Source organism: Physeter macrocephalus, chromosome 20, assembly GCF_002837175.3.
Source record: "Physeter macrocephalus isolate SW-GA chromosome 20, ASM283717v5, whole genome shotgun sequence".
Lineage (NCBI taxonomy): Eukaryota > Metazoa > Chordata > Mammalia > Artiodactyla > Physeteridae > Physeter > Physeter macrocephalus.
In genome coordinates, this window is record NC_041233.1 from 41012351 (window position 1) to 41027620 (window position 15270).

The following is a 15270-nucleotide window of genomic DNA, read 5'->3' on the forward strand; positions in this document are numbered from 1 at the left end:
CTAAAAGCTTAAAATACAATACAAGAACTATGGACAAAATTTTCTCTGCTGTTAGTTTTATAGGGACTCAAGTGAATATGGCATAGTAAGTAAAAAAGGGAGTGTTTGGTGGTAATGGAGAAAAGGGGTATCTTTCGCTCTTTAACACTTGTTAAGAAATTGCTGTTCCCTAAGGCACAAACTATACAAGAAATGACTTCCTAAGGGATTCTTTTAAAGGGATATATTGTTGAGACTTCACAGAAAGAAAAATATTCTAAATATCTTAGACTTTGCATCAGGAAAAAAATTCAACGCTAATATATAACATTAATATGGATTAAATTCATGTGCCATGTTTCTCTGTGATCTTAATTTCTTAATCATTTTCTTGTCAGGAACATTATATGATTTTTAGTACTAATTTTAGAAAAAGATTTTTGATTATCTACTTAATCACAAAGACAAATATCAGGAAAGCTACAACCACACAAAGTACTAAATATGATGTATTTGCATTATATGAGTTGCATCTAAGGATGGTATCTCTTTAAAGAAATTTTCAGGTGATTTATAATGTGATAAATTTTTCATTTGCAAGGAAAGAAGACATATTAATATCAGAAAAAAATATTTCAGAAACAAACTCATAATATTAAAGTTTGTACTCCATGCATTTATCTAACTGAAGAAAAACTTTTCAGAGAGAATAGACTGTGGATTGGAAAGAAATACAATTTTAATGGAAATAAATATTATAAACTAAACTGATAACTGCTGGGTTACTAACTGAAATGAATGGCCAAGTTTCAGGGGTTTATAGAAGTTAAAAAAAAAATGGGCTCTGGAGACAGGCTGCCTTGATTTGGATATTGGTTCTGTCACCATAAGTTGTATGACTGTGGGTGAGTTATTTAATTTCTCTTTGTTTCATTGTGCCATCTGTAAAATGGGGGCAATAACAACATCAATTTCATATGATACTCAGGCACTTAGAGTAGTGTTTAGCATAAAATAAATTCTATACAAGGGGTTGTTGTCATTTTCTAAGAAGGGTATTTGTGGTGGGCAGCTAAGACAGATGCTGGAAGATCACTGGAAAACTAGAGAGTGGAGGTAATAATAAGAGCTGAAATTTTTAAAAAATATATTTGCCTCCATGATAGGCAGATGATAAAAACCATTGGCAAGTTCAGTTCCTTTGTGAAAAGGACACATACACAGATAATATGCATACATCAGTACATTTTTAAGATAATATAAGAAAATGGAAGTATATATAAAATATATAAACTTATTTTAAAAAATAAGTTAGGGACTTCCCTGGTGGCACATTGGTTAAGAGTCTGCCTGCCAATATAGGGGACATGAATTCGAGCCCTGGTCTGTGAAGATCCCACATGCTGCAGAGCAACTAAGCCTGTGCGCCACAACTACTGAAGCCCGTGCACCTAGAGCCCGTGCTCCGCAACAAGAGAAGCCACCGCAATGAGAAGCCCATGCACCACAACAAAGAGTAGCCCCCACTTGTGGCAACTAGAGAAAACCTGTGTGCAGCAACGAAGACCCAACAGAGCCAAAAAAAAAAAAAAGAAAAAGAAAAAAGTCAAATAAATTTTCCTGAATAAAGGGCAATTAGAAGCTAAAGCATCTAAAAGAGCAAAAATATGTAAGTTTTACAATGTACAGATGTGCATAAAAATTTAATTCTCTATTGACTTTGATATAATGTTTGTGTTTAAGGTACCAGGGACACTTGCTGCTACTTCATTATCTTCTCCACTATCCATTGTTGTTATCTTTCTAAAAATGGAAGCCTTCTTAGATAAGTTATTTTCAGAACCCCACTCAAAACTATTCAAAAAGGACATTTTCTCTTCCTTCTTAAATAAAAGCTTTGATATAAAAGAATGATATCAGCTTCATGGCAGCATAAGATGTTCTTGGTTTTGACTATCCCTCACAACTAAAATTTGGCATTCATCCATGAACTAAAGCGCCTCCGTGGGAGTTGTGGAATCCAGCAACATACACCAAGGGACCCCAGAGAGGTTTCACCCACATATGCATCAGGTAATAGGAAGACAGACTTCAGTACAAGCTGTGGAACCAGCATGGGCCTGAGCACTGGCTCAAGCCCTGCTCAGCCACAGAATGGGAGCACCTGAAAAACACTGACTTTTGTGGACACACACAGAGGAGAGAGCCTTTGTAGAAGTCCAGGCTTCCAGAGAAGAAGTTTCAGGACTCCTCTGGAGCAAAAAAACATCTCTTCTGCAGGGGAAAGGGAGAGCAGTGAGTGAGCATCTGGCTTCCCAAGCAGTGAAAGAAGCTGTTATAGAAACCCATTTCTCACTCACAGCAGCCAGAGTATTATTAATCAAGAACTCCAAGACTGGGGAGTGGAGGGGAAGTTAAGGAAAGAGGTAGATAGGACTATCCGAGGGCATTAAAGGGACACAGTTTCAGCTGACTGTATCCTGGACTCAGCAGAGCCCACCCATGAGCTGCAGGGAAAATCTCACTCCAAGATCCCCCAAGTGGCCTTTGAACACCCACAATGACCTGAATTCCAAACTCACACCTCCCCCAACTCTGCAGCTGGCTCCTAGTACATGTTCCTGAGGGCAGTGGCAAGAGTGAGCTTGGATAGAGAGGGAACATGTGCAGAAAACAGGCCAGTGTCTGTGGGCAAGGGAGAAACCACAGTCTTGAGCTGTAGTACCACCACCTTTGGGAAAACAAAAGAGAGGTTAGCAGCTGCCAGCCTGGTGCATTTTAAGATTGAGAGAAGACATACAAGAATTCTGCCACAAGAAGGAGCAAGAAGTGTGGAGTAGGTATATGCATACAAGGTCAGAGAAAGTCTCAGAATAGTGTAACAAGACCAGTGAAAATTATCCCTCACTGATAAGAACAGATACTACACTTGATCTTAGCCAAAAGGCTGAGAAGTGATATACAATGGAATATTACTCAGCCATAAAAAGGAACAAAATTGAGTTATTTGTTTAGCAAAAGGCTGAGAAGTGATATACAATGGAATATTACTCAGCCATAAAAAGGGACAAAATTGAGTTATTTGTAGTGAGGTGGATGGACCTAGAGTCTGTCATACAGAGTGAAGTATGTCAGAAAGAAAAACAAATACCATATGCTAATGCATATATATATGGGATCTAAAAAAAAAGGGACTGATGAACCCAGTGGCAGGGCAGGAATTAAGATGCAGATGTAGAGAATGGACTTGAGGACACGGGGTGGGAAGGGGAAGCTGGGGCAAAGTGAGAGAAGCATTGACATATATACACTATCAAATGTAAAATAGATAGCTAGTGGGAAGCAGCAGCATAGCACAGGGAGATCAGCTCAGTGCTTTGTGATGACCTAGAGGGGTGGGCTAGGGAGGGTGGGAGGGAGGCTCAAAAGGGAGGGATATGGTGATATATGTATGCATATGGCTGATTCACTTTGGTGTACAACAGAAACTAACATAGAACTGTGAAGCAATTATACTCCAATAAAGATGTATAAGAAAAAAGTATCCTTCACGTGAAGGCAGCTAATAAAGATTGGAGAGGTGACTGCTACTTCAAATTCAAAAACAACAATGCAAACTCCAAAAAAAAGTGAGGAATCAAGAAAACATGATATCAACAAAATATCACGATAATCATCCTGTAACCAAACCTAAAGTATACAGAGACCTGCAGTTTACCTGATAGAGAATTCAAAATAGCTATTTTGAGGAAACTCAATGAGCTACAAAAAAACACTGTAAGAAAATACAATGAAATCAGGAAAACAAAACACAAACAAAATGAGAAATTCAACAAAGAGATAGGAATCATTAATAAAAACAACAGAAATTCTAAAATTGAAAATTCAGTGAATGAAATGAAAAATGCAATAGAGAACATCAACATTAGAATAGATCAAGGAGAAGAAACAGTCAGTGAATTAGAGGATACAAACTTTGAAATAGCCCAGTAAGAGGAAAACAAAGAAAAAAGAATGAAAAAGACCAAAGAAAGTCTACATGATCTATGGAATACCATTGAAAGAGCCAAAATCAGGATCACTGGAGTTCCATAAGGAGAAGAGAGAGAAGGAGGCAGAAAGATTATTTAAAGAAATAATGACTGAGAATTTCCCAAACTTGGTGGGAGACTGGACTTCTAGTTCATGAAGCTAACAAACTACCCCATTATTTCATTACAAAAAGATCTTCTGCAAGACACACTATAATGAAATTGTCAAAAATCAAAGACAAAGAATCCTAAAAGCAGCAAGAAGAAAAAAGACTGTAACCTACAAAAGAATCTTCATTAAGCTATCAGAAAGTTTCTCAGCAGACACTTACAGGCCAGTAGAAAGTGGGATTATATATTCAAAGTTCTGAAAGAAAAAAATCACCAACCAAGAATACTCTGCATGGCAAAATTATCCTTCAGGTATGAAGGAAAAATAAAGACTTTCCCTGAAACACAAAAGCTGAGGGAGTTTGTCTCCACTAGGTCTGCCTTATAAAAAATGATGAAAGGATTTCTTCAAGTGAAATGAAAGAAGCTAATTAGTTAAGTGAAAATATACAAAAATATAGAACACACTGGGAAAGTTAAATGTATAGTCAAATTCAGAAACCTCATTCTGTAATATGATGGCAAGTTACCACTGAATTATAGTATAAAGGTTAAAGGAAAATAGCATTAAAAATAACTATAGGTACTATAATTTGATAATATATAGTCTAAAAAACATACAATATAAAAAGAGATAAATTGTGACATTAAAAAAGTAAATGGGAAGGAGCAAAAGGGTGGATTTTTTTGTATTTAATCAAAGTTAAGTTGCTATCATCATAAAACAGACTTTTAAAATCTGTAAGATGTCAGCCTCACATGGTGACCACAGAGCAAAAACCTATATTAGATCCACAAAAGATAAAGAGAAGGAAATCAGATCATACCCCCACAAAAAATTATCAGTTCACAAAGAAAGGCATAGAGAGAGGGAAAAACAGCAATGGAATTACAAAAGAACCAGAAAGCAATTAATACAATGGCATTAATAAGTCCTTACATAGCAATAATCACTCTAAACACAAATTTATTGAATTATCCAATCAAAAAGCACAAAGTTTTTACCCTTTGACCAACATCACCCAATTCTCCTACCCCCCAGCCCCTGGTAACCACCATTTTACTCGCTGCATCTACAAAGCTTTTACTTTGTTAGAAGAGGAATAGAGTCTCCAAATCTAAAACACGACATAGTGATTATAGTTAACAATATTGTGTTATATATTTGAAAGTAGCTAATACAGTAGACCTTAAATGTTCTCACACAAAAAAGAAATGATAATTATGTGACATGATTCAGGTGTTAACTAATGCTATGATGGTAATCATATTGCAATGTATAAATGTATCAAATCAATACCCTTGACCTCTTAAACTTACACAATATGTCAATTATATCTCAGTAAATTTAAAAAATAGGAAAAAAATAATAAAAATGGGAAAAAATTTGATACAAAATTGTTACCAAAAAACCAAAAATGTGTACAGAGGAATATGAAAAGGGGGTGGGGGGGAGAAAAGTAAATGAGAGGGGAATAGAAGTGACATTAGGCAAAATAATTGAACCTGCACATGATATGATAGAAATATTTTGCTCAGTTACTGAGAAGATTGCAAGTAAATCTAGAATAGTAGAGACTACAAATAGCTTGGAAAGTTAACAGACTACTGGATAAAATAAATATTGATGTTATCAATCAAAGAGCAACAGATAGAATGATTCCATAAGCACATGAAATTTTCTCAGAATTAAAGTTTGCAAGGTGATTAACGTGAAATCAAAACTATCTGTCTAAAGAAGAGCAGTGGCCTTTGTCATTTCTGAAAATTAAAAAAAAGTTTGAATAACACTTGATTTGAGATTTTATTTCAATTTTAGCATGACCTATGTTAGAAATGTTTGAAGTAGCATCACATAGAGTGTAGTGAGAACAGCACTGAACTATAAAAGTGGAAGAAGGCATTGGAAATGTGGATACTCATAACTGCAAATGTGATGCTGTGGTACTTTCTGGTGTTTATGGACATGTACGACTGGTACCCATATTCCTTGTAAAGTACTGACTTCTTTTTCCACTCCCCACCCCAGGCTCACTTGCATCTGTACTTCATGGCTAATGTAATGGCTGAAGGAGTCGTAACTAGTTATTAACTGAACAATTACAACAATTAATAACAATTGTTAACTTGAATATCTCCAAGGTGAAGAGAGGTCAACTAACTAAAATCCATGGAAAACTGAAAAGTTTTAAAAATGTCACTTACATATACTATAACAGATCTATGAAGTACATACATACATGCATTCATAAACATATATATAGTCAATATATAGCTATGTCTATAACAAAATATTTGGTTTGACTCACTAGCAGGGCTTCCCTATGATGTTTCGGTAAACCAGTGAGCATATTTTAATTGTTAAAAAGTGCTGTCATAAACTAAATGGATCAGATGAAGATATGTGCTAAAAACCGTTCAGATGCTCTATGGGGAATATAGGGCAGGTATACTCCGAATCTGCCTGATAAATTTGTTCAAATAGTTGATATTATATATCAAGCATATTTTGATATATAATATCAAAAGCATAAGCATATTGATATTATAATCAATATATTTGGTATCATTTATCAAGCATATTTTAATAAATAATTACTTGAAGTATACCTCCCTTATTCCTAAAAGGGTTTGAAGTTGGTGCAAAAAAATAGCAAAGAATTAAAAGAAACACATTAATAAAATGGGGGAAAGAAAAGAACACAAAATATAGATTATACTCTGAATTCCTGGAATTACTTACAAAGACCAATCTGTAATAGTTTCTCTTCTTCCTCCTCCTCATCCTTCTTCATCTTCAATAGTTTAAAATCTAAAGAAAAAAGATATCAGCACTTATTTATTGAGAAAGTATTTTGTGGATATATCAATCCTCAACCATTTGAAATCTTTACTGTTTAGCATTGAATGATGGAATAGAACTCCATCATAGTGTATCTTACTTTTACTTGAACAGGGGCACAAATTATATAATAGCTAATACTTATTCAATACTTACTAAATGCCAGATGTTGTTCTAAGAACCTTACCTGTTGAAACTCATAATTCTCTCAAACCAGCCAAGTAATAAATACTATTATTATCTTCACTTTATAGAACCTGGTGTCTTGAGAGTTTTAGGTTATAACTTTATATGGAACATATCTGAACCTTACAGAGCCAGTGATCTTAACCACTATGTTACACTGACTGTGAGTATGCCACAGACTGACATATTTCTCTCAAACATGATAACCACGTAAAAAACTAAAAATATAATACAATACTTGTCACTAAGTCATGTAATAATTACTTATTGAGTAACTATTATTGTCCTAGGAAAATATTGTTATGTGATAAAATGTCCTCTGATACTTATTTTAAAAGATGATGCTCTATATTATTACTCTTATTATCTTTGGATTTCTTGAAAATATCTTTGAATGGAAATAATATTTATATTTCAACCAATGCAAATAAAAATCTATATTAAATATTTATTGTTTTCATATATATTATCCCAGGATTATAGTCTACTCCAAATGAAATTCAGCCAAATCTAAATAATTTTAACAATAGACCTCAGGCAATTTTCTCAGTTATCTACACAAACTATAACTGAATAATGAGATGGCAAGTTTTGTTGTAATTTTAAGTCCACCTTGTTATTCACTTAGCTTTTGTTCCCATCCTGATTCAGTATGCCATTGTGATTACAGCATGTGTGTTGGCAACAAATTCATAACCGTGTTACGACTGTTTTCATATCTCTGAAACATCCATGAAAGTATGTGTTCATGGGGTAGTTTGGAGGAATTAGGTAAAGCACTGTTGCCAGCGTATACTGGCTTTTAATAAGCCAGAATATAGTGGTTTTTAAAAAGCCATTTTAATAATGAGTTTATAAACCATATTTGATATCTCAAATATCAAATATCTCAAATATCTCTCCTTTGACTACATTTGTAGCCTTGAAATTATCCAGCACTGCCCTCTTCATTATTTGTCATATTATACAGACACTGAGCACTTACTGAACTCACGATGTGTGCAAAGTGTTTGATATACAAAATACAAAAATCTTGACAGGCCCTGTTACCTCACTGCATTAGATTTAATAATTAAAGCATTATTTGGGTTAGAACAAAATATCACAAACTTCCTTGGGTAAGGTGTTATAGAGAGGGAGAACAGGATGTACCTCTTTCTCAGTACATTTTATCCGTGAGGATACTGATGAGCTAAGTGACACACCCCTGAATAACAAGGTAAATTTACTGAACACTCTCTTCCAGTTCTAGTGCTATAAATATGTAAATTATAGATTATTCCTAAGTAATTTTTTTTCCTGCAAAATGTTTCTCTACCTTGTCTGGCTTGGCCAGTTTTACAGGCTTCTCAGTTCCTTCTCATTAGGCTATTTTTGTTTGTTTGTTTCTTGAATCAACATACAACAAAACTTAACAAAAGACAGGTGCAAGCTATTTGAAAACTCATGAGATATTGTTTTGATAGATTCAGTAGAGGGAAATCCCAGTAACTATTGGTTTGGGGAAATTCTGGCATCTGTATTTGGCACAGAACTGAGCAGCAAAACTTATGCTGCACTTGAATTCAGATAAACACACACACATGCAAACATATACACAAAAATGGTTTTGAAAAGAAGCTGTCTAGATTGGAGAAAAGGTTTCTATAAATGAAGGAAATAGGCTTTCTTTAGGCATGATACATTTGACTGCTTTTTAAAATTTCCCATCAAGCGGGATGTAAATGTAAATTTGAACTGTAGAATTGAGAGAAATGACTGAATATTTCAGCATTCCTAAACATAAGTATGTTCACAAATATCGTTGTAAAACTGGAAACTTGAGAGAAAAGTGTCTTTGTATTACGCTCCTTGATAACTACATTCCTTTTCCATTTTTCCATTAAAATCTGATGGTGCACACACTCGATTGTGACACATTCAGCTTGCTTTTCATCAAAGATTATTCATTTTCATAGCAACTACTGGGATTAGGAACTAGCACCATACTTTCTATATTACTTTCCTATTCGTGGAGGAAGGATGGACATAGAAGAAAGTAGATGACCAAGGGCAGGAAAAGCAATCAAAATATAAATTCTCATTTCAGAAATAAATGAGTTAGTGTCAAACATATGGATAGTATAGAAATCAGTTCAAAGTAAATGCTAAATATTAGTAATTATTAAAATAACCCAGGTATCATACAGGACCCTCCCTGCTTCTTGAGATCTGAGTAAAAAACGCTTGAAATGCCTCAAATTCCATAGACTTTGGATGTCCAAAACTGTTAAAAGAATTTCAAGTTTCTCATGTAAATATATTATAAATTTGCATTTATATTTGAAGTCAAAGGCTAATTTATTTTTCTTCTATATTCTTCATCCTCTCATATTTCATAGCAGATAGGAAGTATTCAATTAAGTTGCACGAAAGGTAACATCTCAGGTTAAAAGCATGATGTCTTGGGCATGATAGCATTTAAATCAACATTTTAAAAATTCAATTCAATTAAATATTAAAAAGAGACATTGTTATTTGAAGCAATAAATTTAGTAAGTAAATTTAATTGTAAATTATCAAGGTGTTAATACTGCTATCAACTAAGAACGACTAATGTAAGAAAAGCAAACACGCAGATTTCAGCCTGGTTTCGTATCTCATGTAAATCAGGCAGAGAAATATCATGGAGTGTCTAGAAAATCTGACTACCAGGAGAGAAGATGTAAATTAAGTAATTAGAAAGCAGTAAAGCATCATTTTTTTTTAGTGTAAATGGGAGATAGCCAAGAAAGAAAGGGAAAACACAGAAGTGTTGAAATGAAAAAAAAATCACTTGGAAAACGCAGAAACTTCCACAGCATGCAAGGCAGTGAAAACTGCTTCTTAATACTGAAGAGAAAATAGCCAATCTCTCTTAACAGTGGTCTATCTACTACTCTGAATTATATCCTGACATCAATAGGTAGTATATATTTTCATGTTGGACATTGTGAACAGGAAGCAGAGAGGCAGATGGCTTTGTGGTCAGGATGTCAGTGACAGCTTAGATTCTGTACTCCCTTCCCATCCTGCCTTATTTTAGAAAAGAATCACTTTAATTACGGGAGAGAGAAATAACACAATACCAAATTTATTTACTTCATATATAAGAAAGCTAAAAATGCATAGCTGTTTGACTCCAGAACATCTGATCTTTTACAGGAGGCACAGGAAAAGATGCCTGCTGGAGTTGCCTGCCTCAATACAGTGATGTATTTTGAGAGTTTACTTTTGCATTTCTTAACTTTATTCCTGTCACTTTAGATGAGGATGTTTTGACCTACCATCTGTATGTTGTAGACAACATTCACTTCAATGAACTCAATAAAATGTTACACTGGTATATTTCTGACTCTGCCAGTAACCAAAATAAGCTATTTTCCCCCTTAAATGTGCTTCAGTTTCTCCAGTGGTGAAATATATGAACTCGCTTCTTAACAACTGAGAATGATGTTGTGAGTATAGATCATTCTGCTAAAGGTCAGAGGGAGGATATAAGTCAGAAATTTCTGTAGTTGAATTTCAGAAGTTTAGACAGAGACATATTTTAATTGGATCAAATAGGTTACAATACTAGTAAATCCATTTCAGATCCTTCAGGGACATGCTGATATAAGAACTTGGGCAATTTAAAAGTGAAAGAACATTGTGTATGGGCGAACTTTAAAATCATTCCAAAGTAAAGGTAAAAGGTTTATTTATGTTTGCTTATCTACAGTTCATATACTTTCTTATTTTTGTTGTTGTCATTTTTGTTTTTGTTTTTCCTCCTCCTCCTCGTTGTCATTGTCTCCTTCTCCCCTCCCCCTCCTCCCCTCCCCCTCCTCCTCCCCCACCTCCCCCTTCTTTTTCTTCTTTCCTCTTATTCTTCACAAAATTCAGTGTTTGCTAAACTGAAAGCACTAAACAAAAAAATAATCATTTTGCAGAATTTGTCTTAAAGTGACATGCATAGCATCTATTCCAATGATGTTTTTTATGTTTCCTTTTACTCTATTTTGAGGAAATCTTTTGATTTGGGTTTTATTGATGATGTAGGCAAAAATAATAGCTCCCAAATGTTCTAATCCCTAAAATGAATATGTTATGGCAAAAAAGGCTTTGCAGATATGATTAAAGACCTTGTGGGAGATTATTCTCGATTATCCAGAGATAATCCAATATATAACCACAAAAGTCCTTATAAGGAAAAGAGAGTGACAGGAGTGTTAGAGAATATGTGACAACAAAATAGAGGTTGGTTGGAGTGATATGATTGCTGGAAGAGGGCCAGGAGCCAAGGAATGGGGGCAACTTCCGGAAGCTGAACAGGCAAGGAATGGTTTCTCCTCTAGAGCCTCCAGAAAGAAAGTAGCCGAGCCAGCATGTTGATTTTAGCCTCATAATACTCATTTCACACTTGACCTTCAGAATGATAAAAAACCAATAAATTTGTCCTGCTTTAAGCCACTGCATTTGTGGTAACTCTTTATAGGATCAATAGGAACCTAATACAATTGACAATTCATTTTGAGCCCTCAGAGTAGACCACATTTAGTCTTAATAAAGAATCACATAGCTCACATGAGAGTGTTTATATAATAGATCAACAGTATATACAGAGGAATATTTTTTCCTCTTATAGAGAAAATAAAATAGTATACATGTTCTGCCCAGGCAGGAAGCTCTTCACCCTCTGACACAATCTATAAATCACTATTCCCCATTATTAAAAATTTTTTTCTCATCTTTATAGCATGAGGCAGAAAATCAGGCAAACCTGAGATAGCAGTATCTATAGCAGAGATGCTAGTTAGCAGAAAGCTTATCAACATAGCACAAGGACCTTGTCACTTATACACTTGTGACAGAAATTTCAGAGATGCTACTGGGAGATTGGGACCCTGAAAGTAAAATAGTGGTTCAGGATATGTACTTAACATCTGAGTTTTGAGCAGCAGATAGAGACTGTAATTCATAATTAAGACCCTTTCTTTTTTTTTTTTTTTTTTTTTTTTTTTTGTGGTATGCGGGCCTCCCTCTGCTGCGGCCTTTCCCGTTGCGGGGGACAGGCTCCGGACGCGCAGGCTCAGCGGCCATGGCTCACGGGCCCAGCTGCTCCGCGGCATGTGGGATCCTCCCAGACCGGGGCGCGAACCCAGATCCCCTTCATCGGCAGGCGGACGCGCAACCGCTGCGCCACCAGGGAAGCCCCAAGACCCTTTCTTAAAGAAGCTTCTTTCCACTGGTGATTGCAGTGGGCCAGGAAAAGGGTGAAACACAAAAGCAATCAGAAAACCTTATTCAAGTAAAAGAGAAGAGATATCCACAGCAGATGGAACAGAGAAAATATTATTTTCCACACGTGGTTTGAGATTTTACCAGTTTCTTCATTGTGAAGGATTAGAATTAAAAACCAGTCTCCTTATTTATTCATCATCCTTGTAATAAATGTGTGGACTCTTGGATTCTTCTTTTATTTTATGAATTTTAATCCTTTACTATCATTTTTTCTTTTGATGTTTAAATTGTCTCATATTTCCAACAGTCAAATCTCTACCTTCTACAAAACAAGTGGCTTGGACTGAAAGTATCAATATATTGAAACACAATATTGAGCATCTTAGATTAAAAGAGAATAAAGAGACATGTCATCTGAGTACAATGCATGCCCAAGATTTCATTTTGCCTTAAGGGACTTTATTGTGACAGTTAGTAAAATCTGAATAAAATCTATAGATTAGGAAATAGTATTATATCTGTAATGAAGAATGAAGAGAGAATCGGATGTTCAGGGACAGACCTGATACCTGGGATACAGCAATATAAGGAGTAAAATAAAGAGCTCTCCTGGTCTTTGACAGTCATCTATGGGCCCATCTATGGGCCTTACTTGAGTGTTAAAAAGAATGCAGAGATAAAATGAGGGGGCATTTAGAAAATTATTTGTTTAACAAAACTCAGTCCTGTCTATTTTTACACTCACTCGAATTACACTAGTGTGTAGGGTTATCAGGTTTAGCAAATAAAAATACAAGAAGTCCACTTAAATTTGAATTTTATTCAGCCACAAAAATTAATGAAGCACTGACTCATGGTACAAAATAAATGAAACTTGAAAACGTTATACTAAGTGAAAGAAGCCAGACACAAAAGGCCACATATTACGTGATCTCATTTACATGAAATATCCAGAGTAGGCAAATCTATAGAGACAGAAAGTAAATTAGTGGTTGTCAAGGGCTGATGGGAAAGGAGGCATGGGCAGTGAGTGCTAACTGGTTCAGGGTTTCTTTTTGGGGTAACAAAAATGTGCTGGAATTAGTATATATGATTGCACAATTTTGTGACTATTGTAAACCCACTAAATTGAACACTTTGAGTAAATTCTGTGGTATACGAGTTATATCTCAAAAAAAAATCCTAAGAAAAATTTACACAAAACAGACAAACACACACACACACACACACGCACACATATACCCAATAAGCTGACCAGATTTGGTCAGCAGGCCAGCGACTGTCAACCCTTGCCCTACACCAGTGGTTTTTGTCCCAGACAGCACATCAAGGTCAATTTGAGAGGCTTTAAAAATGCTGATGCTAGACCCTCCCTTCTATGATACTGATTCAGTTGGTCTAGGATGGAGCTTGTTTGTACTCTCCAGGTGATTCTGTTGTGCAGCCATGATAGAGAAAAAATACTGATCTAGATAAGTGTTTCTGGCTTCAGCTTTAGCCCAGATCTTTTGTAAACTTGTGGTAGGCAGAATAATAACTTGCCAAAGATGTCCAAGTCTGAGTTCTGAAACCTTTGAGTGGCAAATTACTTTATATGGCAAAAGGGACTTTGCAGATGTGATCAAGTTAAGAACATAGAGATGGGGAAATTTTCTTGAATTATTTGTGTGGCCCAAGCTAATCTCATGGGTCCTGAAAAGCAGAAATCTTTCCTGGCTCTGGTCAGAGGAAGATGTGACTACAGAAGAAAGACTGAAGAGATATAAACTGTCTGGCTTTAAGGAAGAAGGAGATCAAAAACCAAGAAATGTGGATGGTTTCTAGAAGCTGGGAAAAGCAAGGAAACAGGTTCTCCCCTAAAGCCTCCAGGAAGGAACATAACCTTGGTGGCACCTTGAATTTCACCCATGTTGAACTTCTAACCTACAGAAACTTAAGATAATAAATTTATGTTGTTCTAAGTCAAAAGAAAGTTGAATTTTAGATAAACAATGTTTTTCCTTTCTTTTTTTTAAGTGTAAGTATGTTACATGCAATACTGGGGGCATATTTATATTAAATATTTATGTATTGATTATCTTCAATTCAAATTTAATTGACTCTCCTGCATTTTACCTGGTGATCCTCCTAGTGTGTTTATTGAAAAAAAATTCAACTGAAAGGTTAATGTTTCTGGAATATGAGTTTATAATAAATTTGCTGAATCTTATAATGGTGCACATAAAATACACTTAAAAACAATACAATTAATTAGCCTTTCCTTTGGTGTTATGGACAATCTTGTAGTAACTTACTTAAGTGATAAGTTTGAAAAAATTGAATGCTCAGCTAAAATTTAGTTTCAAAAATGTTTTCCTATGTAAACATAGATATTTATAACCTTAAATTTTTGAGAAAAAACATATATCACTTTTTACCAGGAATACTAATAAAAATACTTGGCAGATAGATTCTAAGTCACTCTATACTACTGGGACTTCTTATATACCTAACATGCACTTTCACCAATACAAAACTCCAAATGAAACAGAGAGTTTCATTAATCACTAACTTCATTTAGCATGAACTCAAATTTGCACTTTACCTCTCAAAAAATTCATTGAGAATGAAAAAATATTAAAGTATATATAATGTAAATGTGGTTTCTCTCTTTGGAGATTTAAGCCACTGCAATCATTTTACCTTAGGGAAATGGGTGATGGAATTTTCAAAGCAAGAATATAAATGAACAGGCTTGTCATTTCTCTGAAAGACTACTACACTAATGACAGCAATTTTTTTTTTTAACATCTTTATTGGAGTATAACTGTTTTACAATAGTGTGTTAGTTTCTCCTTTACAACAAAGTGAATCAGTTATACATATACATATGTTCCCATA

The 15270-nt window shown here is 34.9% G+C and overlaps 1 long non-coding RNA gene and 1 pseudogene across 1 annotated transcript in view; both read right to left on the reverse strand.

Annotated features, from left to right (window-relative positions):
- The window catches only part of LOC129391659 (uncharacterized), a 411011-nt gene that overhangs the window by 126245 nt on the left and 269496 nt on the right, over positions 1 to 15270 (reverse strand). Inside the window, exon 3 of the long non-coding RNA XR_008616234.1 lies at positions 6865 to 6933. This is a non-coding gene — a long non-coding RNA (uncharacterized lncRNA). The remainder of the gene's footprint in view (positions 1 to 6864; positions 6934 to 15270) is intronic.
- On the reverse strand, positions 2840 to 2938 carry LOC112064246 (uncharacterized; annotated as a pseudogene).